This window comes from Hetaerina americana, unplaced genomic scaffold (genome assembly GCF_022747635.1).
Source record: "Hetaerina americana unplaced genomic scaffold, ioHetAmer1.1.p SCAF_9, whole genome shotgun sequence".
Classification (NCBI taxonomy): Eukaryota; Metazoa; Arthropoda; class Insecta; order Odonata; family Calopterygidae; genus Hetaerina; species Hetaerina americana.
In genome coordinates this window covers 6788888-6816854 of record NW_027287538.1, presented here as the reverse complement: position 1 = coordinate 6816854, position 27967 = coordinate 6788888, and the positions used below count along the sequence as shown (strand labels likewise).

Here is a 27967-nt window from a genome sequence, read left to right as displayed (position 1 = left end):
CGAGAGGGCCCAGGCCCGATGGGCGACGGCGAAGTTTTCGAGGGCTTTCCACGCCACCAAGTGAGGGCTTCGACCGATTAAAGTATTCCTCGAGTGCAAGCAACACTCCCAAAAGATGACGGGATGTGAAACTTCGGACTCTCCGGTGTGCCGTACGTTACACTACATACATAAACAACTACACTTTGACTGGTTGATGCCTTGGGATTTTCTCTTGAGGAAACATGAAATCTTAACGCAATCATTAAGTGTAATCATAATAAAAAAATGTCCATTCGTACTTTGGATGCACTGAAGGATTGTGCGGAGACAGAATTCTGCAATTGCTATTTCGAAGTACTCGTTCTTTCATTCCAAGATACGTACGAGTATACAATAATAATTATAGCGAACCCCCAAGTCCCAGAATATTTTTAATATAAAAAGTTGTCCTTATATTTAGTTAGATAAATTGATTATGTTAATGTGTATTTGTCCGTAAGTTTGCTTATATGAGCAAATGCAAAGTAAAATTTATGCATGACTGATTGATGTTCTAATAACCCCCCCCCCTTAGTCACACGCCACCCTTGTGGCTTTCGGGGCATTGTTTGTACTTGTACGGACATGCACATGTAAGCAATAAATACCGTTATGGCGATAACTACGAGATACATCGAGTACTACCATCAATGTAGATCTTTTTAGCAACAAACACCATACCGACAACACATCGGACAATACCGATAATCGCAATCATTAATATCGCAAATCGATCCCATCGCCATTACTGTCTAGCAACATGATTGTCACACAGAGGAATAGAATTTTCATTCTCGTTACACGCAATGCTCCATTTTCTCCGTGACCAGGCAGGAACTGGTTTCTCAAAGCTACAAGTAAGTTTAGAAATCTTTGTAATCTGCACACACGGAATCTGATGTTGGTAATGATAAGCACTTGTTAGTCGCCTTCGGGAATTTGATAGTTTTACGTTACATTAACGACTGTTTTTAGAACCTGTAAATCGAATTGCCAGTTTTAAAAAATAGTTTCCGATCGCCACCCAAATTTCCTTAGCAAATGCAATTAGTTTACACCTGCAATTAGTTTACACCTACCACATCTTTCGCATTAATCATCCAGCCACGACAATTTTCGAGCCGCTAATGGATCGTTTTCCTTAAATCATCCAGATCCTGCTTGTCAGGATAAAACAATATCGACATGGTGTCGTTACATCACCATATCGCACATCTATGTTCGTCGGAAACAAAACAATAACGATATTGGATGTAATGCGCAGGCCAAGTATGCCAAGAACGCAAATAATTCCGCAAAATCGATAACATCCGCCATTGTATGCCTCAAGAGAGGAAGAAGACTTAGCAGTATCTGAGAAGAAGACCGTATGAAACTTCCGCAGACGTGAGGAGATGATGCCTTCGCTAAGCCTTTGATCCCTCCTTAGGCAGCGTAGCGGGCAGGAGATGATGAATATGATGTTGATGTAACAACAATCTCGCGATATTGAAATGAAAAAGTATCCGCGATGTAGGACAGCGAGATAATAAAAAAAATAAACAAGACGATGGAAACCATTGAGTCAACCAAAGTAAATCACGCGATATGCCGTGAGAGAAAAACAAAATGTTCCGACGTGCACAGGTTGCATTCCGTTCTCAAGGCGATCCGGATGCCAACAAGGTTTCCCACAGTAAAACGTATCCACATCGACTCACGGCGAGTCTCCCAGGGTTACGGTTGCAGTCAAACGGGGGAGAACGTAGATCAACGTCGTGACTTCAACCACTGGTATGAAGAGTGAGGTAAATTGTCCCTTGCGTCGATAGGGGGCGATTCAATTTAGCGTTAGCGATAAGCGCGGAAGACTGCAAAGTCATCTTCGAGATTTTATTCCAATGTTTCCGACGAGGCAACCGAAAAAAACCACACCAGATGCAAACGCATCATTCAGCAAAGGCGCTGCTTGCATGCTCTCAGAGCTGACGCGATTTGTTTAGTTGTAACACAAGTAAATAAAAATATAGAGGACTATTTTACAGTCCCATCGGTCGTCTACCGCATCCTAAAATATCCGCGCATCTTTATTTTAACCTGTATTCTGAAGAATTCATTTTTTGCATGTCCTACACAAACTCTCTCACATATCTCACCCTTATACTCGATCACCTCCATTTTCGCCAAATTATCAGGTTTCCACGCCAGTACTTCGTAATCATATATACTACCCATGTATCGCCGTAGGAAAAAGTATTTTTTACTTCCGAAGTACCAGCACTGGAAGAGTATTTCAAAGTCAAGCGACTTCCACCGAAATTTCAATAAATTACGAGGGCAAGTCAATAAATAACTCTCAAAACTGGATAGAGGCAATATTAATTAAAGTAACTTCCATGAAATTTATTTCACTTTTCTACACATTCTCCCCGTACATTCAGACGAACACCCCATCATCCCTTTACAAGTCGTGGCTAGCCGGCAGCAAGTAAGTCTTTTGTTTGCTGTCGCAGCCAACGAGGAACCCCTTCCACTTCGACATCATTGTTTTCAAGACGTCGCCCACTCAAATGATTTTAATGGGCCAGAACTGACGAAAATCACTAGGGGCTTAGTCGGGACTGTATGGCGGATGATCCAAGCGTTCCGATTTAAATATCTGTCACAGCTACTGCGGTTGCCCTGCTCACGTTTGCGACTTATTTATTGAATAACCCTCGTACTTTATAAAATGATGCACACCACGTACACCTGAAGATGATGAAGTTAAGTCGAAACCTAGATCGAAATGTATTTTATTAACAGTGGAGCAGAGCATTCATATTTGCCACGAATCGATCATTATCGCCATAACACTCCGCCTGATTCTACGAAATCCATAGTTTATACGTAATAATACATTAAAGAAATCTTCATAACTATATACGCGTGTTCCCTGATATTTTTATGCTATAACATTCATAGTCTACTTCCACTGTGTATTTAAAATGTCCTCATCCAAATCAAAAAAATAAAAACCTCTTGATTATTTTTCACAATTATTCACTGCATTCAGTTTCTAAGCTAAAATGCATGATATGAGCAAAAATAAAGCATAATTTATGAGTGAGGACAATGCGATTTGGGATTGTAGTTACACACAATTGCACATTTGTTTCCTTCTCGAATCACGGGTTTTTTGATTTATCATGAGAAACTCAAAGGCTTCCATCAATCCCTCAATGGTGGCCGAAAATCCCTTAGGCTAATTTAAGATTTGTCAAGCGCACAGAGACTCGCAGATCTCCGACTTACAGAATTATAATTCAAAGGCGTGAAAACCTTTTGTTTTGTCGGTCGACGCGTGAAAACAAAGCTAAACGAAAACATTGACCTAAGCTGAAATTTTCATTCAATGGAATTCCAAAGAATCATTGAGATTCATCCCCATCTCAGTCAGTGAGCATTTGACGGCGACGACCGCAATAGAGCCGCGAAAGATAACGATGCCCGGAAACTGCGGCCTCTTGATAACCAGCGTCTCGTAGATGCGAGGAGCACATAAATAAAAGGATCATCTCTCTTCGTTTGGTCGATCACCATTTGTAAGTTTTTCCTCATGTATGACTCGCTGACGTTCGCTGCGTGAATTCCGAGCTTGCGCTTACTTCGGCACAAGTGAGGCGACTTGAATTAATTCAAGAAGCTCGCGTCCTTATGAGCTCCAATAATAGTAGAACAAATAGATTTAAAATGTCATTTTTTCCTCGTATTACTATATATATATATATATATATATATATATATATATATATATATATATATATATATATATATATATATATATAAAACAGGAGGCGCGAAGGAGATAATTAGCAGTGGAAGACTGAACATATTTTGACGACATCCTGCAAGTTTTGTGGTTTTAATGGATCCATCCTTTTAACACTCCTCCCGCATGATTTAATATACGTGTGCTGTTATTGGATATTGTTGCATGTAAGTACCTTCTTTCGTCCGATTAACTTTGTAACAGTGTGTGATGAAATTAATATTTGCATATATTTATGATTGTGCATGCAAGGCTGGCTGGTGACCTAACACCATAACACCCCCTGCCAAACGCCCTTGCGGCGGCTGATGGGATATTATGTAGATGTAGAAGTATTCCCAATTGGCAATGCCACCAATTTCCAAATGGTTTAATTCATCATTTACAACCTATAAGCCAAAGATTGAATTTAATTCAATAATGAAGCACAATTGAAGGCATAATGCCATCACGCCAATGAATTGCTTGCAGTCCATTGCAATACGTAGGGTAAATTCCAAAAGTTTGAACTCATTTGACCTTCGACATGAAAGCGATGCACATGATGACGACTTCGCATTTTTTTGGCGAGCATCGAATTAAGACTGTTTCCGCCATTATTCTAAATATAGCCATTAAAGTTTGACCACTGAAACCAAAACATGCAGGAATTGGGAAGACGACAACGCACAAAATCGGAAATGGAGGATTAGGGATTCCGGTACTTCTTTTTTTACAAATAATCTGATTCCATCGAAATCATTTATTTTTGATCAAATAATAAGAGCATTTAAATATTATTACAACTAAAGAATTATCAATAATGTTTATTTTTTTAAGTTTAGGGGTAATTATACTGGTTCCATGTCTTAATATAAGTACGTAAATAATTATAAAATGAAGTAATATAACTAACAGTATAGACACACACTCGGGAAATCCCTTAAAGGCGAATAGCAGAACATTCGACCGTCAACTGAACGATCAGGGTTCATGTCTCACCAAAGTTAAATAATACTTTCAAGAAAAAAATTCCCATTAATTCACAGGGTTATGCGCGTTAGGTTCTCAATGAAAAGATCCCGCGGCTCCCACAAAACGTAACTTGGAAACTTAAAAATGTGAATATTAAACGAGATTGCACATTCCAAAACTAGATGGCATTACTGAAAACGGTCCTAATTAACGCAGTGCATTTAATGCCGAGGCATGCGAATAAACAAGCAAGGCGGAGGAGGAAAGGGTCGGGTCTAACGGACGCGATACCACACTCTTGGGTTATTGCGAGCGTCAGAAGAGGAAGAAGGACTTCAGAAATAAATGTTCGAAACGTCAGCCGACGGAAACGGTTTCCGGAGAAACGTCGGCGTGTCACCCGGGCGTCACGCCCTTCACGACCCCGTCCTGCAGGGGAAGAACACGCTGAGGTGTGCCGGCCTCTCCTCTCCTCAAAAACGAAAAATAAAATAAAAACAAAGCACTCTCACGAAGCCGCTCTCATTTCAAGCGACCATGGGACGTCCTCGGGAAGGACCAAGTCGAGTGAGTGACTCAGGCCTCTGGATTCTCGTCGTCGCGTTAAAAGATGAAAAAACATTCGTGAAAAAATTACTACATGGAGACCCGAAAGGGAAAATAAAACGCGAAGTGGCCTTAATTAGCATATTCCACGGCTGAAGTATAGATCGACATCCCCGACTTGGAAACCAACATTTCCCCCTCCATCTTCATTCCATCACTGGACTTACTTAGTTTTTTCCAAAACGGGTGCGTTTTTTTTTTAAAGAAGAATAGTGCATGGGATCGAGACACACACACACACACAAGACGGGAAAGAATGTTTTCATATTCCCAACCCATGCCGCTCGCGTCAAGCTCTCCCAGATGACAAGCGCGACCTCGGCCACAAGAGCGGCGAAGTCAAGAGAGAACGAGAAAAGAAGCATCGCGATTCCCGCAATGCAATTTGAATGACTGCGTCCTGAAAGCTGAGCACCAAGCTCATAGCGACAGGCCGACTAGGCGAAAAAAATATAAAACGAAGATTATTTTAATGAGAAATGCACCAATTAAAACGGAGCGAAAAGAATTAGCAAAACGATGGCTAAGGCAAAATTTCGTTTCAAAGGAAAAAAAACCGCCCCATTTGGATTTCAAATAATTTTTCCAGGTGAGCAAAAAATTGTACAAAATTTAAAACGAAGTCATGATTCGAGTTTCCATAAAATCAGTAACACCTTAAATTATAAATTTATATATATATATATATATATATATATATATATATATATATATATATATATATATATATATATAACCATAAACACAGCAAATCAACCTGAAGGTCGGATTGGTAGAGTTCGCCCAGCATTAAGCCCTACGGCGTGTGATAATTCACACATCAGCCCATAGCTTGGGTGGAGTTGCAGGTGCCCGGGATACGAACCCGGGCCCTCTGGTCAGTAGTCCAACGCTCTACCCATGGACTATATACTAAGTATATGTATATGTATGTATATATATATATATATAAGTATATGTATATATATATATATATAAGTATATGTATATGTGTGTGTGTGTATATATATATATATATATATATATATATATATATATATGTGTGTGTGTGTGTGTGTGTGTGTGTGTGTGTGTTTTACATTTTTTATATTTGGAATAGTGTGTGTGTACACACACACACACAAACACTATTCCAAATTGTCTACTATTTCCCAGCCACGGCGTTCGGCTTAACTCCATATTAAAGAGACAAATATTACAAACCACCCCGCAGCAACTTGAATGTTAACTATCAAAGGGACCAACCAATAAATGACTTAAATAATGCCATTTAAGTTACACATGCGAATATTCAATTGTCCCATGCTACCACAAGAGGTATTTCGAATGGGAAATTTACATTCCCAATCCGGCAAAGGAATGATCCTGTGTTTATGATTCCCTGCCAATTTTCAGAATTCCTCGCACGTCCTTACGCTTGCGATGCGTCGATTCAAAAATATTTTTTAATTAAAAAAAAACAAACAGACAAACTAAATGCTTTCGAAATCTTCCGTAACTTGAACCAGTTTGATACTTTTAACGCTTTTCGTTAAATGATCTTGCAGTCGCTGCTTAACGCATTCAAAGAATCAGTGTGAGATGTGACAGGGAAAATGAAAATTAATCGTAAGAAAACGAAGGTAACGGATTTCTCGAGAAATAGTAAGGTGAAGATAAACATTCAAGTTAAACATAAACGAGAACAAGTAAAACAGTTCGCCTATTTAAGGAAGTATTTATTTGGATGGCAGGCCAAAATATTAAAAGCGTGAAAAGCATTACTACGTTAGATAAAAAAGCCTACAAGAGGTAGGAGTGTAAATATTTAAAGAGAAGGCTAATGAAAACTTTAATACGGAGTGTAATTTGCACAGGTCGTTTTCTTTGGCCGTTGAGGGAAGAGGATGAATGTAGATTCGGAGGCTTCTGAGATGTGGGCGTGTTGGAGAAGGGAGAAAATAAACTGGACGGAAAAGAAAGATGAAAAAGGCAGGTAAAGCGAAGAAATTTAGAGGTAATGGGATGCTGAGGATGAAAATGGAAGGAAGAACGACCCAGAGGGGGAGAAATATAATAGAAGAGTGTTTGCGGCCTCCGTATAATTTTGGATGGAATTAAAGGACATGGAAATTATGCAGAGTTAATAAAAGCGAGTCACTGTCATACTGCGTTCAAGGCTACCTGGTGCGTCATGTTGGCCGGGACTTGGGATTCAGTAGAGTCCATAGAAACCGACCCCATCGTGGTAGTCTAGTTTTAATAATAGTTATACGATGACACTTAGTTACAACCAAATTACCGGGACCTTTCAAGATTAAAAGCAAAGAAACATTTCTCCTCCCCCCGTTAAACAAACAGCTTCGATGGGCAAACAGACGTTCGCGACGGCGGTAATCTGCCCCCCCCCCCCCCCTGGGAGCTAGCTTCGTAATTACGCCCACCACGGTCGGAGAGCTCGCAATTGACGATTGGGGCAACTTGGGCGAGCATTTGGCGAGTGACCACGGGGGAACGCAAACGGTGAGGACCCCCGTAGGCAACAAAAACGAAAATTAATACGCCTTTCAGGCGCTGCGTACCGCGGGGACCTCCTCGCACGCGATTGAAGAGATGGGGAGATGCCAGGGAGTGGGAGGGAGGGTGCAGGGAGACAGAATGCGTAGGTCGGTCAGCACGGCCGTGGGTGGGTATCGAGGGTTTTGGGAAGCACGTAGGCAATGCGATGCCGAGAAAGCACAAGATCTACAAACCAAAACAAATTAACTGGCGATCGATTGTATTAGAACATAAAGCACAATTATTTTGCTTAAATCCCCAGCCTCCGAATAAATTATAGTCCTAACTTGAGTAAAACGTTAAGATAGGAGGGTGAGAACTAGAGCAGGTGGCTCAGTTTACGTAACTCGGAAGTGTTTCGGACCAAAATGGTCGAAGTTAGTCGGTACATTAGGAGAAGAATTGCGTTAAGCAAAGAAGCTTTCATAAGGAGGGAGGAGTTGATGAAAAGGACGTCGAGTGAGGATGTTAAGAAAAGGTTCGTTTAAACTTTGATATGGATCGCTGTTGTGCAAAGTCCCGGAAAAATGGTTATTGAAGCAGGATGATAGGCGTAGATTGGAGGATTTTGAAATATGGTTGTGGAGAAGGATGGAGAAGATAAAGGGAACAAAAAGGAAAACAAACGAGCAGGTGCTCGTAATGGTGGGGGAGGAGAGAGGATAGTTGGCATTTGGCAGACAGCATTCTGGTTGACGATGGAATGTTGAAGAAGACTATGATAGAAGGGAGAATGCTAGGCAAACGAGGAAGGAGCAGGAATAGGATTTGGATGTTGGACGGAATGAAGGGAGAAAGGAAGTATTCAGATTTGAAGACGGGCCTATTTGAAGAGGGCTGGATGTTTGGTTGGGTTTTGTTAAAAGAGACAAGGAAATTGTCGCTGTACCATTCGGTAGCTTAATAGCTTAGGTCAATCGAAAGCCTACCATGACCTATAATAATAAGGAAAGGTGGTGAAGGAGTTTCCTCAATCACAACTTTCCTTTTTTTTATTGCGGAAGCAAATACAAAAAAAATAGCATACAGAAAAATAGCTTCATTACCATTCGGTACCATTCGGTAGCTTAATAGCTTAGGTCAATCGAAAGCCTACCATGACCTGTAAATTACCGATAATATAAGAATAATAATATTCCTAATCCAGTGCTGTTTCAGATGGAATACCAGCGTACCGAAAGTTTTTGTGGCCGAGTACGTTTTTATATTTATTTTAAATGTGCATAACTCCATCTTCTATTTATAATATTATTGCATATATTATAATACCTACATAAATAATAATCGTATAATACCTAAGCAACGACTATGCCATCTATTTGCCATTAAAAGAAAAGAGCAGTGCTTTCGTCGATCCGACATAGTTTGATAAATCCGAAGCTTGATTTGATAGGTTTGAGCAGAGTTCGCCGAGAACAGATTGAGCCCGACGGCATGAGAAATTCACGCGTTAACGGGGAAGGGGAGGCAATCCATTTCCCTCCACCGGATTTCCAGAAATACTCTGTACCAAAAAAAGCACACAGAATGAGTAAAGATGGAGGCGCGTCCCAAGTCACCGGGATTCTAACCATAGGCAACCTTTCAACAGCCGAACGCTCTACCCACCAAGAGAGAACACTAGGTATGTTGCATGCACAACGCCCCCGCTCACAGATCGTTACTTGTGCGCGAAGTTTTGGCCAAAAACAAAACACTAATAATGCCGCGGCCACCTACCTTATTCTCCAGATCTGGCCCCCAGTGACATTTTCTTGCTCCCGAAACTGAAGAGGCCCATGTAGTAAGCACGACGCTACGCTACGATTGACGAGATAAAGACTGCATCGAAGGAGGCGCTGAACAAGATCCCAAAAAATGATTGTTTTGAAGTGCTTCGAGGATTGGAAAAATGTAGAATTGAAAAGTGGTAAGAAGGGGAAATTCTACTATTACATGGACATGTAACTTATGATCTCCGCCCCTAAAGTCACAGTAGGGGATGTGATACACGGCTGTAGACAGCGGACGGCGTGAGGAGTCCCCCCTTCCCCACCTCCCATAGAAAGAAACAAGGGATGGAATAAGAAGCTTGAAACCAACATGGAAGGATAGGCAATCTTTTTACCGAGCACTACCCGAGATCCCGGAATTGCAGCTGACGTCGATGCGCTGCAATGGCCATCGGTTTCAGCTCTAGCATTCGTCACGAAGGTCTCAAGACTTAATCCCAGGAAACGAGAAAGGATGGCGTCCGCAATAACGAATATCTACATGGGAAAACAGACGACCATTTTTATTTTAAAATATATTCGAAGGCATCTGTAATTCTGCACGGAGCAACCGGGATTTTCCTCCATAAAACGACAATATTTATTCGCAGCGCGACAAAAGATTCTAGAGTCGAGACCTCGGGGCGCGGCAGACATATCCTCGAGAGCGACAGATTACGACAGTTCGAGGATGAAGTCACGAGCGAAATGGACCTCTTTTCTCTCTACCTCCTTTGTTCTTAATTCATCAAAAAAAAAGCACTCTCTATCCGTCATGAGATGATTCTCGGGGCGCCGGGGCGAGCCCCCGGCATCTGCCCCACTCCCTGAGGCAGCGTGCGCCTCGGGAAATTGGGCCCAAATCAACCGTTCGCGAGCATTCGCCAAGATATATAACAGACATTATCGCGACTCTTATGCTGCCTTTTCATTTAATGCCCCTCCTCCTTAGCGGTCCGTCGGAGATGCGGCCCCTTCCTGCAACGTCGGATCTGCCGGGATGAGGCCATGGACCATTTAAAAGCTACCGCGCCTGTCTATCAAAAGACGCAGCATTTCACGCAAATGCGTTTTGTCAATTGTGATATCATTTAAATCGAATATCCACCAAAAATAACACACTAGGCACATGCAATGACGACCTCGACATTAGTTATACCATGCAATCCGATACAACATAAATCTGATAAATATATCATCCAGTGGTAGAAGAAACTTAAGATACGAGATCGTATCTAAATCGTATAGATCGTATTTCAAACCTCCCCCCACCCCCGTCTATACGTGGGGAGATATTTTTTCTCGATGCAACTCACCAACCCCAAATCTGCACATGGAATTCCTTCAACGACCGGGTCTGTTAACGGACATCCAATGTCTCGTACCGATAAATATAATTAGCCTAGTAGCCATGATTATTATTCCTGAGAAAATACTTCTCGAGAAATACCACGATCGAAAGAAGATTTTCACGTACTCCTTTCGAATTTTGTATGCTTTAAAAATTATTTTGAGATAATTTTTGTTTTTTAATTCGCTTTCCCAATCAAGGTGAATTTTTTTTTTTAAATTCTTGCAGACAATTCTATTAAGCTAAGCCAGTACGTAGCGTTTCTTCACTTATGAAGCAATGGTAAAGTATTTATTTCGTTCAAATGATACTGAATTAAAATCTTATGAAAAGATGTACGACAAAGCCTCAAGGCTAGGCCAATTTTCTATAGTTTCAGATGCAACCAGGATGGCGTTTTTCCATAATTTAAGCGTTTCGATGGATAGGGGAGAATTTTAGGCAAGCGAGGAAGGAATACGAATAGAATAGGCATGTTGGATGGAATGAAGTAATTGAAGGGGTGCTGATTGTATTGTTGGATGTAGGGGTGGTTCTTCTTAAGAGAGGCAAGGGAATTGTCGCTGTACCGTTCGGTAGCTTGTGTCCATCCAAAACCTACCTCAACCGGTAGATAACTATAACAATAATAAATGGAAAATGACCACTTAGTCACGCCTTAATGTTATGGACGATAATTTTAAAACATTGACAGCAAATTACTTACGTAAAATTAATATTAATTGCGCACCGTTTCGACGTTGAATTAATTGCAAGATTCAGAGACCTGAATTTTTCCTAAGCTAACTGTTATAAATACGGAGCTATCGCGGAAGGATTAAAACAAAGGAAAAATAAAACTTATTTTTTCACACAGAATTCTTTGGCGAGATTCTTTTTTCACATTTGTGAAATTTTCAGTTTTCACATTGTATTCGAACCTGGATAACGGAATTCAAGCGATAAAAAAACGCACGCAATAAGGTACACGCCCCAAAAATTCAAGGTATTTATAACAATAATATTATTAATGCCATTTTTCGGCATTATGCTGGAAAAATGCACGTCCCATTCATTACTCCCATAAACATGACAATAAACTTCAGAATCAATGGGGATGGACGAGCTCTTCTGCTCTGACATACCTCGGCATGCTTTCAAAACTTCATCCGCTATAAGAGAACGGAGCACGCGGTTTGAATTGACAGGGAGAGCCACAATGAGAAAAAAATGCCCGCTTGGTCCGATCCTTTCACTTCATTTTACTGGGATAATAAAATTGGTATTTTCAGCGCTATTGTGCCATTGATTTCCGCTTCCGTGTGCACCATAGTTTGTGAAGACTCCCACCTTTTTTTTACGTAGAATATGGGGAAAAAGAGGTCTTATGTGCGGGTACATACGGCTTCCTCACATTTTTTGCCTGTTCCGCAGAAATTGTGTCAATCCAATCGCCCACATAGAATTCATACATCTAGTAAGAAAAAAAACTATGTATGTTTCTAAAAGACTACAACAATGTGTTTTTTTAATACATGAATACAAGGCAAGGATTATCTTGTACTATGTAAGGCTGCTTACCCACCCTCCCCTATCACCTACAATGCTAGTAGCTATTGCGCTATCTCGCCATTCTCATCTTACCGCACCTAGTAGGTTATCTAACCCGCGACCAATGACTGTTATCCGACGAGACCGTTATCCACCAAGGTCGCCGGATCGATACGGTCCATCGAGTGCATTTTAATTATATATATTTAATATTACTGCTTATAATTAAGTTCTACTTCGTAGTAACTTCAAACTGGTTCGGAATAGAAAGAAGCCTTTTATCATTTGGATTTCCTACGCCATCATAGAGATTCCTTTTATTTTATTTTTCCATTCATTCCCATAATTGGAAAAATTTAAATACAAATATAAAATCGCTCAATATTAATCATGGTTGAACTAGTAAATTAACCAAAATACTTTTGATTGTAATCCCCTCAAACAGAAATTTTCGAAAAAAGGCGCCAGAAAAAAAGGAAGCTAGAAAAAGGGGATAATTCCATTTCCTTAGACATCTTCTTGGTTTTAATTATTATTCATAACATTCTAACCATTGCGTCACCTATCTACTGGACAGTTGATTACAATTTCAAAACATAACGAACTAATAAACTGACTTTCTATACATACCACTTTTCTTAAATTAAGATAAAGAGAAATGGGTCTTGATCGTGAAAGAGGAAAAAGAGAGGTTCTGAGGCCGTTCTCTAAAGTTAGAAGGGAAATGGGGTGCATATGGAACGAGTATTCAATACCACCTTATCCAAAAAAAAAGCAAAAACGACCCTGCCAGGATTCGAACCTGGAATCTTTCGATCCGTAGTCAGACGCGTTATCCGTTGCGCCACAGGGCCACAAAAGCACACCGAATAAGTGTCTTATACTATTCCGCACGGGAGGTGAATTATAGCATGTCAATGCCATTTGGAGAAAATTCAATTCATTTTCATTTCATTTCAAAGGTTTTTATTTCTGTACGTTACAAACACCTCGAAAGAAGACTCTTAAGTAAAATAACAAGAATTTTACGGAAACCCAGTTTTAGGAAAACATTCCTCTTTGGGGTGGAGATATAACAACAGGATAATGAAAGATCCTGTCGCTATATCTCCATCCCGAATTGGAATGTTTTCATTTTTAAGAGGAGTACTTAAGGGGATAATTTTTAAAGGAATTAAATGTACAATTCATTTATGCCGCACATTTTCATATAATGCCCCAGTAGATTCTCGACGGTGAGTGGATTTAAAATCGACTTGGAAGAGGCCACCACTCCCTGGATCCCCTTATAATGGTGCTCGGCACCCCCTGCCGTACACGGGATGGGAGGCCCGCTGGGTAGGCCGTGGAGACGCTGCAGTACCCGGAAGCCATCGCCGCTGAAGACGTAGCCCCCCCCCCGCCCCACACACACTACGTGAAACTCAAGGCAGCTCAACTCTTCGCTGCGTCCGTCCATCGTCTAACTCCCGCCAGCCGTCCGTCGGGAGGGGGGGAAGGCGGCAGCGAACACCTTGCGAGGCACTGGGCGCGTGTCCGCGGGTGGGGGAGGGGGGGACGGGGATTAGCAATTGATGGGGGCGGGGGGGGAGCAAGCAGAAGGAGTGTGGGAGGGGGAGGAGACGGTGGTAACGGGATGTGTCGACGAGGCACGGCAACCTTCCGAGCGAACACAGTTATGTCGAAAAAACGCGCCCGGGCCCCTGCCGACGTGGCCTCCCCCCCCCCCCCAACCGCCGACCCATCCTTCTTCCTACCGAGTCGGCAGATGGCGAGCGCCACCCCGAGTGTCCCGCGGGATGCGGTCGGGGGAAGGGGGAGTAATTGGGGGAACGGTTCGGGGACTGTTGAATGACCGAGAGATTGGTCGGGTATGCTAAGCGTTCGACGTAAATAGAGCCGATGAGGATTCGGAGAATATAAGCAATCAATTCATAAAGCCATGATGTTATGGCGGACGCGTACACATTACGACTGAATAACATAAGGAGAAATAAATGGGAAACAAATTCCAATCTAAATATAACGTGTCGTAGTGTACGCAATCTCGTACCTTTCAACTGGTTTGCTTTACCGCTTCCCTCCAGTGTGTTATTTGCTTGGTGGATAACATAAACATAGTTGTCATCGACCACCATAGTAAAAAAACACACACCCAGTTGATACACGTAAATACTAACGTACGCAGTGAAGTCTTTTTTTAAATATTGGTTTAAAATAATTGTAAACATTCCTTTGGAGAAAGACGTAGAAGCCTTCCGAAGCAAATAATAAGAATACCCGCACAAACCGTTCCAGCGTAATATTTGTGAATTAAAATTTGAGAGAATAAGATATAAATTAACCGTTGAAAATATTCCATCATGTAACCTCATCAACACGTCTCAACTGCTCAACAACAACATGTCAATGTCAAATACAATTGCAATACCTGACAATGTCACAATGCAACGGGGTAATAATATATTTCCCATTGTGGAATTTTTACATCATCATATTTTTTATGCTCACTGACACTCACAAAAAATGTTTCATTAAAAAATATTGCAGACTAATTGGTGCTACTTATTATCTAAAGCATTTTGCATTTTTTGACTTCGTTCACGGTTCCCCTTCGCAATTAGCCATTGTTATATATAATCGCTAAACGGATATATTTAAGTGATTTGAGTAAAGAAGGGAGATATTGAATGGCATAGGCCAAGGACGTCTTAGTACGAAGAACAGAGAAATGGAGAAACCTCGACCGTTTGATAAGCACTCTTGGATTCGAATCACGCGATTCTATTCACAATGAAGGGTGATTTCAACCGAGCACACCGCTTCCGCCCGCTTGGAGCATTTAAATAAATACCGTTCCTGCCCGGGGTGTTGGCAGAGAGAAAATGAGTCGCCCCCGAAATGAATCACAATAGGTGGAGAGGATTAAAGCCGAATTTACGGAACCGAACCGAAAATTCAGATCCACTCTTGTATCCACCCCTTTATAAGCGACTACAGAGACGGTGTAATATATTTTACGAATTTAATATTTTTCACCAGATGCACCAAGTTGTTATGCGAGATTCATGCCTATTCCATAAATTATATATTCAATACAAAATAAATCCATATTCCATATTATCGCGATAAAAGCCCATACTGACGATAATTAATCTTCTAGAAAACACAAATAAGGTCATAACTACGGTTTGGTTTTGTCTGGCCAACTACTTCTGCAACAATTTTGCACTTAATTCAGCCACTCGCCTATCAGGAAACTTTCGAAATTAGATGATACAGCGGACTGCCGAATATTAAGTGGAAGAGAAAAGAGAGGAAATGGGAAGATATTATCTCCGAAGCAGAAAAAGAGAGCGCACCATGGAATTTCATACGGCGCCGAAGAAGGGCTTAACACAATGAGTTCACGGGGAGCGAAAATGGAAGAGGGAGAACCCTTATTTAAATCATGGAAGGCCAAGACGAAGCTACTAGGTGTCTAAAGGGCTCTGGACTCCCAAAAGACAAGGCCAGAAGCGTAAGAAACGGATTAGTTCGTCAAGATTGAATGAGTAACATTACGTGTTACACGGTTGGACCAAGAGAGAGTCATGTGAAAGCTCAGTTATTTCAGACAGTATTACGCCCAATTTCCACCAAATCAAATAATAATTATTGCAGGTGATCTACCGGTTAAGGTAGATTTTGGATGGACTAAATACCAAATAAATATCTTGTCTCTCCTAAAAAAGCACAACCTGACATCCTACTCTACAACAAGTCCCTCTTCTTAAAATTTGTTGTCTCAGGCGTAACTTTATGGAATTTGCATAACATATTGAAATGTAATGAAATAATTGACTTTGTAATTCCACACACTTTATTTTAAAACACGACCAGGTTTCGACGTTGAACGTCATCATCAGATGACATCACCTGATGATAACGTTCAACGTCGAAACCTGGTCGTGTTTTTAAATAAAGTGTGTGGAATTACAAAGTCAATTATTTCATTACATTTCAAGTCCCTCTTCATCTCCGTGTACTCCCTTCCTCCCGTACAACATCCCAATCCTATTCCTACCCCTTCCTCGCTTGCCTAACAATCTTCCATATATCACAATCTTCAACATTCCACTGCCAATCAATATGATGCCAATCATCCATTTTTCATGTCTCCTGCTTTCTCGCAACAATCCCCTTTCCTCCCCGACAATACTTGGCACTCCCTCATCCATATCAAATAAGACTTCGTAATTAATTTTTTTTTGAAGAGTTGAAAGACAAGGCGTAGAAGTTAAGAATGATTCGGAGGACAGCACAAGCGCATTGGGAACACTAATTGGGAGCACTTTTAGTGATTTGGCACAGGAGTCCAAACTAGGAACACGGACGGAAATGAGAGTCCGCTGACAAGTTTTCGCGACTCCAGCGTGTCCTATCTTAGATTTTACTTCCAGGTCATTGTTTGACGCTTAGAGAGATTTTTCACGCCGATTTTACACGATTCGGACAGCCTTTATCCTGGAATACGGACCGGTGTTCCAACGTTCGAATCCTGAATCGACGCTAGCCGAAAGCGATCTCACCTAGCATATTCGATGCGAGGACTAAACGGAGAGAGACGACACGTCTACAGCACTCTTCCTTCGCTAAATTTTCCCCAAATTTCCCCCCTCCTTCTTTTAGGGAAGTGCTCTTCGCTGTCTCCGCAAAAATATTCTTCTTGACACCCCAATCTTGATCAATATTTCGCCGGTGAGTTCGCCTTTTTTATCCTCCCCCACATTGCGTTCGGCGTCTTCTGAAATGTCTCGAATTCCGAAAGGGTTTGCGACACTGTCACAAGCGACGCGTGATTCTCGAGTCCCGTTTCAAATTGGGGAAGACTGCTTTAGAATTCCCGTTAAATAATTGAAAGACACTTCCGAGAAGAATGCTATGAATAAATCAAGATAGTTCCGAGTAGTTTTCCGTCCCATTAAGAAGGGTTGGACTCCGATCGAAGCTGACGAGGTCGCACGGAACAAGTGAAAGCGGGAACCACCTTTGACAGATGTCTCACAATGGTCGCTGCGTTACAATCAAGACACATTTTATTGATTCGGAAATTTCCTTTGGCAGGGATCCAATGTATCCAAAGATTTTTTTGACAAACGACGTCAACACGAAAGGAGTGGACGTATCCGGGGAAATGGCGTGGCTGATAATGGCCCATCCATCACGACAAAAGCGCCAGCGCTTAATGCACTGCTCTCCTTTCGGTAATTCTCGACCAATGCTTACCATCCCATACACACACCCGCACACTCCCTCCCCATGGTCATTTTCCTGATCATGTTTTCACCTAATCTCCATTAGCGAAAATTGAAGATGGAACTGAGAGATACGCGTAAAATAGGTAAAACTCCGCAGTTCAATCACTAGAATTTTGACAAAAGTGATCCGAGTCATATTTGCCGCAATGGTTCAACCTTTTGATGGGACTATTTTTATGACTTTTTCAAACGACTCGGCTGAGAGTCAACACTCAAGGACATCAGGAAATTAAAAATAGTAATCCGTGAGCCTGAAGTTATTCTGTTATCAGTGTGAATGTTCCCATATCTTATTTTTCCCCAACCCCGAGGCAGTTAGTCACATTCCAGATCACATTCCTTTTACACACATCCCCACTGTTTTCATTACTGTACGTGACGTAAGCTTTGGTTGTAATCTACATCTGATGAAGACACTAAAGAATTAAAATCGGAGCCATATTAAGCTTTACGATGCAGTTTATGAAGAGTTATGAGAAATAAACACGGAAATGGTACAAACCTCAAGTCGCTGACGATGCAGCGCAATTGTTTTCCAGTATTCATTCATTTTCATTCCCAGTATTTCAATCTATAAAAGATTGGTTTTGGACGGTCCTTAACGACTATTTACTAAGTATATCGCGATACCTTTCTCCTTCTTTTCCTTACATCATTTCTTTATTAATTGCTTCGTAACTTCCACTTTCCTTCATGCTTTCTAAAGTCTACTCCCTTCCTTCCTCCGTCTTACTTATCCAGCATTCTTCATTCCATCACGGCCTTTCCAACATCCCGGAACAACCTTGCAGCATTTCCTCCAACCACTAATTGGGTATTTCCCAGCAACACACCCTTTAGCACGCCATGTTTAAAACTTCAACGTTTATCTTCCTCTGAGGCCATCAATGCCTCCATTCTTCGCCAAAACCATACCTCAAAACGCAACAAAAATAAACTTGAATGGTAACAACCTTGAACTCATGGTTATGGAGCAGAACAAGAATGAATTTGATGAATCGGATACAAAGGAAGTAAAAAAATAAAACACAATGATAAAACATTTTTATGCATCCATCGTACGGACAGAATTAAAGTTGCACACACATTTAAGAGGTTTTTCCGGGACAATTCCCGAAACTTTTTCATCGCACCTCGCGCATCACGTGTTTGTTTTGAACAAAAGGGGGAAGAAGGAAGTGGGGGGAGGGGGTGGCGCATGATTTCCTTGAGAGTTATGAGGGGGATGTTGGGGGGGGGGTGAGGAGGAGCAGGAAAGATGGGGAGGGGTGAGGGTGCCCGTCGACGTGATTGATTCCCCCCCGACGAAATCGATCGGACGGACGACCTGACCCCCCCCCCCCCAGTCGCGTGCGAGGACCGGCAGTGCACGTGTTCTCGAGGGGGAATTCGCCCGCCTCTCCCCGCCCACACACCCCATCGATCACCCTGGGCATGAGGACGAGAGGGGCAAGGGGCTATCAGGGGAGGAGGGAGCGCGCCTCCAAAAAAATACCCACGCTCTCACCCGACGTCCCACCCCTGAAAAGCCACGGACAAATGCTTGATGTTACCAGAGAGGGAAGGAAAGGGGTGCGAAACTGTTCGTGGATGGCGATACTCGGGAACCATTAAAATAATTTTGAAACACTCTACACTTCCTCTTAACCCCCATTTGGAATGGCGAGTAACATTACGAAAGGGTTAAAAAAAAAGTTACAACAAGATATGGAAACGGAAAAAAAGTGAAAAAGATGGAAATACACGGTTATCTTAGAATGAGGACGATAGATTGGTTGGTATAACAAAGGAGGACCTTCAAATTATGGTAGAAGAAAATATTCTACGGAAGACACTGACTAGAATAAGAAAAAGTAATTAGCACTTTCTAAGAGTCATTCACAGTGGAAGAAAAGGTAATAGAAGAGAAGTGTGGTTAAAAATTAAAAGTCAAGGATGCATAACAAGAGTGAAATGACGGAAGACGTCAGAATAATGAATAACAAGGAAACTAAGAAATTGCCCAGGTAACAAGAAAGGTTGGAGGCTGCTATATCTAGCCCTCGGAACAACACCTTAAGAAAAAGTATGACGATGGAAATTAAGCATTAATACTTGAGAAATACAACATATTCCGGTAAAAATTAAAACGACATCCAGGTGAATTGAACATAGTGATAAAAATTAGAATGGAACTCAAACTCGGTACCATCCATTCTTGTGGTGAAGCAGGTATTGAAAAATAATTACAAAATTACTAGGCTCTTAGACATAATTTTTCTTCACTGCGCATTATTTTCAACTGCTCCACGGAAAACGAGACGAATGGTTAGGGCTCGAATGTGTTGAGAGCATTAAGGGTGGAATCTGTAATAAAACCAGTCGCGAGCACCTGCTTTCCTCTTATAGTATGAAGCCAACACCACTTCGGACAACATCTCTGGACATACTTGCTTCGAGACGTCATTTTCGGCGACACGTACAATAATAGGAGAGAGCTGTTGGACGGTCCCCAAAATAAAGCAGAATAGAGAAAATAAATCTACGGCCGGGTCACGTCGCTGGACGGAGGTGAGGAAGAGAAATGGAGGAGAAGACAAGGTCCCCGGCGAGACAGACATGGGGCGGGGGGGGGGAGAGGAGGGGTGGATTTGGAGCGGGAGGGACCGGTCTAATTTCACGGCCATGAATTCCTAAAAAGCGAACGAGTGCTGCGCTCCGCCCCGCTTGCAATTAGGTTGGGGGGAGGGTGGGAGTGGGTGGGTGGGGGTGGGTGGAGAGGGGGTGGCCGTAAAGCGACGGGGGATGAGAAAAGGGAAGGGAAGAAAGGAGGGGGTGGGAGGCGAGTACCCTGGGTCGTATCGACTTCCATGTTCACGCCACTCAATTATGAACCCATACTCCCTCGCACTCATTAGCAACAAATTGAAAAACACGCACGAACGACAGGGTACTTTAAAAAAATAGATAAACAGTACGCGCACACAACAACGGATACAAATAAATTTCCAAAGAGTAGCGGATGTAAAAAAACTCTCTAAAGAAACTTTAAAAAGGTATTTTCATATACGAAAAAAACATATACGAGTTTATTTATTGTTTCCTAAAAAAATAATTTAAAAATCATGTTAAATTTATAAACCACAAATTACACTAATTCAGAGAACACAACACACCCTGCAGGATATAATTCTACGAAAAGGCTACAGTCTGCATTCAAAATTAGTTTTGGCGGCACATGTGCGTAGTATTTATTTTGAATTTTATTAAATTAAGCTCTCCGGAGAGAAGTTATTCGCCTCCATCACTGAAATGTAATACCACACAAACACACACACACACACACACACACAAACCGCAGACCCCACTGAAACGTACGCATGATATACATAATTTATGCACTTAATCGGGAAATTACATAAACTGAAAATCCAACGAGAAGTTTAAAACCCAGTTCGTGGCGGCTGAGGAGGAAATTATACGGGAAAACGACGACCAGAACGGACGGCATGACTCTGCGATGCGAGAGATGAAATGCGACGCCGATACAGCGAGCGACGCGTCTGCAGTCTCCAACTTGCGTCGCGTTCGATTCCCACATCCTAACATAGCCTAGGGGACGGAAATCTCTGGCTCCGACCCCTTCGCCTCCGGGCAGTAAATCGTCCACCCCCCAACCCCGTCCTACCCCATCGCAGGCCCTAGGAAAGGGAATGGAATTCATCCCTCCGAGTCCATCCTATTTCGGAGCAACGGAAATTGCCTGGACAAAAAAATTCGTAGGTACTCTCGCGAGGACTAAAAAGAAGTGGCACATGCTATTACCGAGTCTACTAGATGGAGCCCTGCGTAATTTAACGTGCCCGGCTTCTTTGAGAAGACTCGGGGAGAAATTCTTTCTTCTCTCAACTTTCGGCCATCTCCTAACAGGCCACACACTACATAATCTATGGATATACCTGGATAGGTTTGGGATTCCAGCGAGTTTCGCTGAGAAGAGAGAAGAATTTAGCGCACCCGCTAACAGTCAGATTGAACGTTCAAGCATGTTGAACAACGTGACCACTCAGTTCAAGGATTCGAACACCCAACTTATTTCCGATGAATATGCCGTCTTCTGTCCCGATATTTCCACTTATATAAGTACCAAATTACTACGGTAGTCTAACGTTTAAAGTAGGTCTTGGATGGACACAGACTAAGCACCTCTAAGTATCCAAGAAGTCGCATGAAACAAAACGCAACGTGATACCCTGAATTACAATAAAGCTTTCTTCAATTCCGCACAAACTTCCTTCCTCATGCTTCAATTCCATCCAACCAGGCTATCTTATTCCTACTCCTTCCTCGCCTGCCTAACGGTCTCCCCTCTATCACAGTCTTTAACATTCCATCTTCGAATACAATTTCATGAACACACTTCTGGCCCTTTTGGATTTCTCATTATAATTCTCTCTCCTCCCTCACCATGCCAACTACTTCCTCGGTTTTTCTATCTTCAATGTTTGGAAACATTACACGTTTTTAATACACGATTATATATATATACACACACACACTCACATATATATATATACTACCTTGATCAAAAAGTTCCCGGAATAACCACCGTGTGGCGCTCCCATCGTTCCGATTTGAGTTCTGTTTTTTTTGTTAAATTGGTACATCTGTTGTTGATATTCCCTTTAAATCTTAGTGTCATAACTTGACATTTGCAAAAGTTACGTAGCCAAGAGTACATCTATCTCTGTGTGTGTTGGCGATTTTTTACAATTTCAGAAATGGATTTAAATTTGCAACAACGAACTTGTATTAAATTTTGCGTAAAAAACGGATTTAGTGGCGCACGGACGTTGGAAATGTTGGAAAAGTGTTTCGGCAACGATTCTCTAAAAAAAACGGTCGTTTACCAGTGGCACGAGCGGTTCAGAAGTGGTCGTGAGTCAATCGAAGATGATGAACGCAGTGGCAGACCATCGACATCGAAAGTCGGTGAAAAAATTGATAAAGTAAAAGAAATGTTGGTCAATAACCGCAAATTAACCATCAGAGAAATAGCGGAGGACTTGAACATTGCCTATGGATCCGCCCAAGACATTGTGGTTAATGATTTGGGTTTCCGTCGTGTAGCAGCAAAGTTGGTTCCAAAAGACCTCAATTTCATGCAAAAAAGAGACCGTGTTGACGTAGCAAAAGACATGATTTGCGAGGCTGAATCCGATCCCACATTCATCAAAAGGATCATTACTGGAGACGAGACGTGGGTTTATGAGTACGACACGCAATCCAGACATCAGGCAAGTGAATGGCGTTCACCAAATGAGCCGAGACCAAAAAAACCACGTCGTTTTCAGTCAAAAAAGAAGGCAATGCTGACGGTTTTCATGGATTACAACGGTGTAGTGCATCATGAATTTTTGCCAGAAGGCCAGACAGTAAACAAAGAGTATTATTTGGGCGTTATGAGACGTTTGCGTGAAGCAATTCGCCGAAAGAGACCAGAAATGTGGGCAGAAAACTCGTGGATTTTGCACCATGATAACGCACCGTCGCACAGTGCTATCATTATTCGTAATTTTTTGACGAAAAATGCAACAAATACCATCCAACAGCCACCGAATTCACCTGATTTGGCTCCCTGTGACTTCTTTCTGTTCAATCGAGTTAAAAAACCATTACGGGGAACGCGTTTTAGCAGCCGAGAGGAAGTAATGGAAAAATCGCAGGAAGCACTGATGGACATACCGAAAACCGAATATAAAAAATGTTTCGAGGATTGGATCAAGCGCTGGCATAAGTGTGTTGCAGTCGATGGGGATTACTTTGAAGGGGACAATATAGATTTAGATGAATAAACTTTTATTTTTAATTTTCTGAATAAATTCCGGGAAATTTTTGATCAAGGTAGTATATATATATATATATATATATATATATATATATATATATATATATATATATATATAAACACACATATACACGTACACACACACTAGTCTTGTGTTTCTATTCCTTTTTCCTTGCATCTATATCCATGCGAATGAAATATACATACATAGATACATGATTATTACACGACTAAACTCACTGCATTGCGTGCCAATGGTATCAATGAAGCAGATCTGAAATTATAGTTTGGCGGAGCTAACATCTTTAGTGACCCACAGCAAAAGTGAACTGATCTCGCAACAGGAAGGAAAATAGTTATCATCGGGAATTTCCGATTCCAATATCATACCCCTGACTTGCACCTCAAATTTTCGACTTTATCAAAAAAAAAAATGTTTGCACATTTTCTCATTTTTTTCACGATTTTCGAGGAAGCAGTAGGACTGGTCGCCTTGCTGAACTGAGACCACATATGCATTCCCATTTCTGTCCAAATTTTCTTCACTCCCCCGGTGAAGCAATGTGAGATTCTTTAATTTTATTTCCTCGTGGATTCCCTTACAATGGCTCCATCAGCTTATTTCCCCTCGATTCCCGATGTGGCCTCGCCTAGAAACGTAACTTGAGGTCTACAATTATTCCCTAGACCTGTGCATTTAACTATCAGATGGGACGGTTAAGGTAGTAGGGATATTAAATATAATAAAAAGAAAAAAATGTGTTAGGCAAAGAAGCTTAAGCAATGAGTGAGATGAAGACTGGGACACTTAAGTAAGGTTAGAAGATCATTAGCGAAAAATATGATTTGAAGGGTAGTTTTGCATGGAAAGTTGGCAATAGGATGAGCGTAGATTGAGGGTTTTAGAGATCTGAGGGTGGAGAAGGATTGAAAAAGTAAAATGGCAAGCTAAAAGCAAGCTAACTCACACTTTAAGTATGGTGGGAGAAGAGAAAGGGCTATTGAGAGGAATTCGAAGGAGGGAAGGAGACCAGATGATGATACGCTGCATCGAAACTGGTCGGAGTATAGCTATATTTTGTGGAATAGCAGAGTGCATCATTTCCAAATCATCTAAGGAGGCAGGTAATGTCAAATCATAATGTTTTGATTGGGGATGGAGTGTAGAGGACTCTGGTCGAGGGAAAAACGATGGAGAGACAAGGGAAGGAATAGAATAGGCTTGCTAGACGGAAAGAAGGGAGTCGGCCAAGTTTGCTGAATTGGAGCAAGGGTTTGATGTATTGTAGGGTGTCTTAAGCGAACTAATGAATTGTACAAGTAGCTCAGGGTCTGTTTCAATAAAAAACGTTTAAAAGAAACAATTAACTCGTAAGGCTCGTGATAGAGGCAGAGTAAGAAGAGCCCAGAAGGCAATTTTGATTCAGTATAGTTTTTCAAGTCAAAGAACACTGTGATTGGCCGACACGTGTACTAGATGTGGACGATCTTCGACCACCTGTGTTGACGACAACATTGATCGTGTGCGGTCCCCTGTCTTTACCGATCGTCGAATAAACGTCCGAATGATTGTTGATAAACTGAATTTAGGGAAATCAACAGTGCACACTATTTTAACCGGACATGATGGATGGATCCTTCGCCATGACAATGCACCAATGCACTTTCACCATTGATTGTTCGCCAGTTTCTGGCGAAAAATTCAATCGCCATCCTTGATCATCCTCCTTATTCGCCAGATCTCGCCCTCTGCGACTTTTTCCTATTCTCTAAATGCAAAAATGTGATGAGGGGACATCACTGGGAAGATATGGACACAATAAAGCAAGAAACGATAAGGAATGTAAAAATCCCAACTGCCAAGAGGACTTCCAAGGGTGCTTTAAACAGTCGAAAAAAGATGATATAAGTGAATCACACTGACTGGAGACTACTACTTTGAAGGGGGCAAAATCGATGTAGACTAAATTTTGCAAAATAAAGTTTCCATGGTCTCAGTTCGCGTATCTATTGGACAGGGTGCATGTGCAACTCTTGTGCGCTTTTTGCTATCAGCAAGCTCATGATGAATTAGTTACTCTACATGCTTCACCCCCAATGAAACTACAATCATATAAATCATACCGATCAATGTCTCCTGGTGCAAATTATTTCAGCTGTAGGCCACTTATTTAATATCTCGTTCTACTGTCATTACTGAAACCCGAAAGTGATGACCTCGTAATAATCAAACGGTTGTGGCGGCTCCAATATATCGCTGGTTCAGGGCTAATGGACTGCACGACGTCGCAGCTCCTCTATTGTTCCATGTCTTTCACACTCTTCCCCCTACGGAATAGGAAGAGTAAAAAACAACAAATATTGGGTCGATTGAATTTTGGCACATTTTTCCCTATTTAACCTTGTTCGTCGACATTTCTGTAAAATAACTGAATGTAAGGCATAATTCTAACGCACACTGCTAATTCATAAGTGAATACCACGACAGATTCACAATACTTCCCGAGATTTTGTTTGGGGACCCAAGCAAAAATGGATTCAACCCTCCGAGGTCATAACGCACCTCCAGAAACGCGCCCACGCAGCGGCTGGCATGTGTGCCCTTTATAAATGGAGAAAAACTGAAAATATTGAAGTTATTACACGGTAATTTTTCTGTTTCTTACACATTCTCCATGGCAATGTCTCGACGATTAACTCCCGGTTATTGCCATCGTTATAAGAAAACTTCCCCATGATTCCCCCCCCTCCCCCCCGTTCTTTCCAGGTCGCCAGGGCCACACCCGCGCACGAAATGACAAAAGACCCTTCCATATTCGCATCCAGCCCTCCCCAGGCGGGCACATCACCCCCCCCCACCTTCCCCGAAACAAGTACGCCGCACGCATTTTAAAATCTCCGCCGGCGACCTATTTGGGGGTGAGGTGGGGGCACCGCATGTCCGAGGGGATTATTCACAGTTACGTGTCCGGCGGGGTTAGGAGAGGGAGGCCCGCCCCACACCCACGCCCCTTGGATATCCAATCCCTTCTACGCGCCTGAACTCGAAATGCGAAGAGGAAGAAAGGTTGCATTCCACGTCCCTCTTCATCTCTGCGTACTTCTTCCAAAATGGGTTGACTCCGGCAGCCTAGCCCTCACCCACAGACCCCTCCCTTCTCCAAGGGTGAGGCAGGGCGCACGTTCGTCTGCATCTACGCAAGCCGGCGCAACAGCGCGCGACGGGGGACTTAAGGACACCTGCTACTTACGCATACAATACACACACACTCACACGCATACATAAAAAAATATAAATATAGTCCCTCTCCTTATATATATATATATATATATATATATATATATATATATATATATATATCTTATATATATATATATATATATATATATCTTTTATATATATATATATATCTTATATATATATATATATATATATATATATATATATATATATATCTTATATATATATATATAACATTTGTACGCATATGTATGGCACGGTGGCGCATGGGTAGAGAATTACCCCTAATGTGTGAATTTCACACGCTGTATTCCTTTTGAATTCGCTAAACGCTTTCCGATACTCCTTCTTGCCATTCCCCACATATATCTTGTAATCATTAGTGATCTCATTCCATTTGTCGCTTATTAAGGTATAATTCCTAATAAATTTTCATCTTGGCGCGACATAGCTTTCTTTCGTGGAACTCAATTACTTGCGGAGTATTCCGAATACGGTCAAACTAAAGCGAGGAAACATGTTTCTTTTGCAATGGTATCACAATTTTTCCACCTTCCGTCTAACAATTTATTCACTAGTTTATTCAAAGTTTGCCCACATACATTTCAGACAACCACGTTTCGGCCATGAGGGGGGAGTGACTATCGTCGGCTGGGGATACTATATTCACTCGGGCTTCCAATGCGCCACACCCGAAACCGCGATTAGAACGGGTGAGGACTTGACCCTCTCCCGCATGCATGCATTCCGACGCATTCGGCCGATGGCGGGGGTGAGGTTCGTGCCTCCCCCACCCCTCTAACGGCAAACGTCTCCATGCGCGGCCGGCGACACCCTGCCCCCAACACACACACACTTAGGTTTCCGTAATCGGCAGCGGTGCGATGCTTAGCGACGATTGCTCACGGGAGTCTCGACTAGTTCAGGGGAGTCCCACCATATATTTTAAATCGAGTCCACCAAAAAATAAATAACTAACTAAAAATTATTGCGAGGATTCTACAACCTTCAAATTTTCACGGACTGGCAGTCTTCTATATCTACATCTACACAATCCA

General features: G+C 41.9%; 1 protein-coding gene and 1 non-coding gene across 2 annotated transcripts in view; both read right to left on the bottom strand.

Annotated features, from left to right (window-relative positions):
• The window catches only part of GckIII (Germinal centre kinase III), a 313921-nt gene that overhangs the window by 272733 nt on the left and 13221 nt on the right, over nucleotides 1-27967 (bottom strand). The window lies entirely within an intron of this gene.
• TRNAR-ACG (transfer RNA arginine (anticodon ACG)) lies at nucleotides 13323-13395 on the bottom strand. The gene has a single exon. It is a non-coding gene; the product is annotated as a tRNA-Arg (tRNA).